This window comes from Vulpes lagopus, chromosome 17 (genome assembly GCF_018345385.1).
Source record: "Vulpes lagopus strain Blue_001 chromosome 17, ASM1834538v1, whole genome shotgun sequence".
Taxonomy (NCBI): Eukaryota; Metazoa; Chordata; class Mammalia; order Carnivora; family Canidae; genus Vulpes; species Vulpes lagopus.
This window is the reverse complement of record NC_054840.1, coordinates 1,363,159-1,367,599: the sequence shown is the minus strand read 5'-3', so window position 1 is coordinate 1,367,599 and position 4,441 is coordinate 1,363,159.

Genomic DNA, 4,441 nt, shown 5'->3' with positions numbered 1-4,441 from the left:
TTCACCGTCTGTTGGGGGACGAAAGACACGAAACAGTTATACAGACGCGTATTTGGTTACAGCTGTGTTACAGCATGACTACAATTATCATTCAAAGGACGGGTGCTTGTAGGGTCACGCGCGAAGGAGCCAAATCTAATCTGCTAGAGGGGCAGGGATGGGAGTGAGGGTCCATGGACCGCTTTTCTGAGGAAATAACGTCAAGCCCAAGAAAGACCTGAAGGAGGATGAGAAATGAGGCAAAGGAGAGCTTCCCCAGCAAAGGTAATCAGGAAGGGACACGGCACATCCTGGAGTCTCAGAGATGAAGAGGGGACACGGAAGGCGGGAGACGGGTAGCTGGAGGAAAAGGAGATGGCTGGAGGTGAGTGCGAAGGGTTTGAGAGGAGTAGACGCTGAGAGCGGCCGCCTTCCAGACATTGTCCAGCTGCAGAGTGAGAAAGGTACGGGACCGACCCGGACCAGGGGCAGGGGACGGACACGGCGATCCGTGGAAGGATCCGACGTGTGCAGCCAAAGCCTCGGCAGCCTGATTTTCTGAGTTTAAGTGTGTCTGAAATATCTTTATTTTACCCTCATAAGTAGATGCTGGTTTGACTTGGTTCAAAAGTTTAGGATACGGATCAATTTTTCCCCCAGAATAACAGACACTATTGTCTTCTAACCATCAGTGTTGCCAATGTGAAATCCGATTCCAATTAGTCTTTGTTCCTTTGTAGGTTGTCTGGTGTCTCAAAGCTCTTAGAATTTCCTTGTTTTCCTGAGATTCCTAAAATGTCACCAGTATTTATGTTGGAATTAAAATAAATTATTTTTCATTTGTCCTGATTTCTCCACAGCCAGTGGTACTCCTAGTGTGAAGCCTGTTGGCTATCTTGAGCTCTGCGAAATTGTCTTTTCCTTCTATAAAAAAAATTCTTCCTATTTCCTCTTTATAGAATTTCTGTTGATGACTGCTGAAACTTCTCAGTTTTCCAAAATATCCTACTACTCTGTAATATTTGAGATTGCCATGACCTTTTGGGCTAAGAAACATTGCTTTTGATCTTTTAGTTCACTGATTGGATCTTCGACTGAGTCTATATTCCATGTTTATCCCACCTATTGACCTTTTATTTTTTTTTTTTTATTTTTTTTTTTTTACCTATTGACCTTTTAATCTCAGAGACATACTTTTCTCATTTATAAAATGAAAGTGTCTTCTTTTTTGGAGAGGGGGTAGGGGCAGAGAGAGGGGAAGAGTCTTATCCAGCCTCCATGTCCAGGGTAGAGTCTAATGACAGGCTCAATCTCATGACCCTGAGATCATGACCTGAGCCAAAATCAAGAGGCGGATGCTCAACTGACTGAGCCACCTAAGGTCTCTGTTTTGTAAAAGTCAACTTAATAGACATGATGGAAATACAACAAAACAATCCTATTTTAAGGACTTAGGTGGGTTTTGACAAATGTGTACACTCCTGTGTATAGAATATATACAACTGCAATCAAGATGTAGAACATTTTCACCACTTCCCCGTTCCCCTGTGCCTTGGTGCAGTCAATACTCCCTCATCCTCCTTACACCAGGCAACCTGCAATTTATCTGCAATTTATCACTATAGGTGAGTTTTTGCGTGTTCAAGAACTTCATATAAATAAAACCATATAATATGTAATCTCTTATTTCTAGTTTATTTGCTAATCATAATGTCTATAGGATCCATCCAGGTTGTTGCATAAAGCAGTAGTTTGCACCCTTCCAGTCCATCATATGGGTGTGTCGCAATGTATTGATCACCTTAGCAGTGGATGGGCCTCTGGGTTGTTTCCCATTTGAGGTTACTATGAACATTCCCTTGTAAGTCTTTGTGCGGACATATGCTTTTGTGTCTCTTAGGTTGATACCAAGGAGTAAAATGGCTGGATTGTATGGTAAATAGACATTTAACTCCATGAGAATCTACTGAATGATTTTCAAAGATTTTCCAAAGTAACTCTACTATTTTGTATTCCTTTTTTTTTTTTTTTAAAGCATTTATTCATGAGAGACAGAGAGAGAGAGAGAGAGGCAGAGACACAGGCAGAGGGAGAAGCAGGCTCCACGCAGGGAGCCTGATGCAGGACTCGATCCCAGGACCCCAGGGTCACGACCTGAGCCGAAGGCAGATGCTCACCCGCTGAGCCCCCCGGGGCCCATATTTTGTATTCCGACCAGCAATGTAGGAGTGTTACGTTGACACTACATTCTCATCAACATTTGTTAGGCTCTTAAATTTTAGTCATTCTAATAGGCATGTAAGTCATTATAGTTTAAGCATACGTTTCCTGAATGTGTAGTGATGTCCTGTATCTTTCTGGGTGCTTTGTGGACATTTGTATATCCTCCCCAGGATGCCTGTTCAACTCTTTTTGCCCATTTTTAAATTGAGTCATTTGTCTTCTTATTGATTCACAAGAATTCTGGTTACAGGACCTTTATATGTGCTGCAGATGGGTTTTCCTTGTCTATGGCTTAAATATTTATTTCCTTATTTCTTAGTGGTTTTTGAAAAGTACTATCTTTTGAAGAATTAGAAAATTTTAATTTTCATGAAGCATTTATAATTTTTTTTCTACAGTTAGTGCTTTTTGTGTATGATTCTTTTTCTGTCCCCCAATTAGAAACATAGGTACCCAGTTACTTCAGTAGATTTGTTGAAAAGACTATTTTTTCCCTATTGAATTACTTTGGCACCTTTGTAAAAACTGAACTAACCATATATGTTTAGGTTTATTTCTGGACTTTCAATTTTGTTTCATTAATGTATATGTTTATGTTTATGCTAATATCATACTTTTGCTTTATAGTAAATCTTGAAATCAGATAGTTTACATCCTCTAATTTTATTTTTCAAAATAGTTTTGGCTATTCTTGGTCTTCTGCATTTCCATGTTTAGAATCAGCATGCCAATTTTTGCAAAAAAATCTAAAATTTTTATTGAGATTGCATTAAATTTATAAATAACCCTGGGGATAATTCACAACATAACTATATTTAGTCTTGCAAGCCATGAATATAGTATATCTCTCTATTTTTTTTAAATTTCTCTAATTTTTCTTAGCAGTGTTTTATCGTTTTCAAAATATTTTGCAGATACTTTGTTAAGTATTTTTTGTGTTTCATGCTACCTTAAATGATATTATTTACATTTCATTTTCCCATGATTTCTTACTAGTATGTATAAATGTAGGTGAGTTTGTATATTGGCTTTGCATATATTCCATCATGGCCAAAAGTGGAAACTATCCAAAGGTAGATGCAACATGGTCACAAATTCTTTGTTTTTCCTCCCAATGAGAGGTGGACTGTCATTTTCTTTGAATCTGGTGTGGCCTTAGTTATGCTTGACCATTAGGATGTGGGCAAAAGGGATTGTCTTGGATTTCCTAAGAAACCCTGGGTCCCAAGACTCTCTCACTTGGGTTTCTTAGAAACTTTGCTCTGGGGAAGCCAGGCATCGTGTAAGAAGTCTTACTATTCCGAGGCTGCCATGTTGATAGTTGACTTGTAGACACTGTGGTTGACAGTTCCAACTAGGGCCTTCCTTCCAGCCACCCCCACCAGGCACTGAATAAATCTGTCTTGGGAACTCTAGCCCCATTTTTCTGTCAGCTGCATATGATCAAGTGACCTCAGTCGGTGACACAAGGAATAGAAAAATCACTCCACTGACACTTGCCCAATTTCCTGACTCAAAAAATGGTGAAATAGAGTAAAATTCTGGTGTTGAGCCACAGGACCGTAGTTTGTTACGTAGCATTAGATATCCAGACACTGCAGAGGGCGTATTGTAACTTATAAGACCTTTCACTTGTTTGGAAGGTAATCTCCTTCTGTTGATTTTTGGTAATTGTTTTTCTCAAATGTTTAGTGAGTCTCAGGCTCTGTGAGGATTGGGCAGGACGTATGAGTAAGCAGAGCCTGGATAGCTTGATGCTGGATTGAGGGCAGGGTTCCCTTTCATTATTTGGCAACTTCAATCATCTGGCATTCTTCACGGCTTCTCTGGTCCTAGTTATATCTTCTTATGACAGAAAATCCACCAGAGAACAAAATCTTGAAGTTCTGTACTGACAACTGCCTGATTTATGTAGGCCTTTCCCTTTGTCTCTCTTCCTCTCCTGTCACTGTGGAGGTTTGGAGTAACTTCATTGTTTTTCTTCTTCCTCCAGCTCCAAGGCTCGTCGCGTTCACACACGGGGCAGATTGTTTGCTCTTGGTGCTGGTCGAGGGGCAAACAGCAGTGGCGAGCCTCTTCCACTCTCAGGGGAAGAGGAAAGCTGACTCCTAGAGCTTATCCAGAGACCATAATTTATTTATCATTTTATTTTATCTTTTACAGATTGTATTTATTTATTTGACACAGAGAGAAGCACAAGTAGGGCGAGCAGGAGAGGGAGAGGGAGAAGCAGACTCCT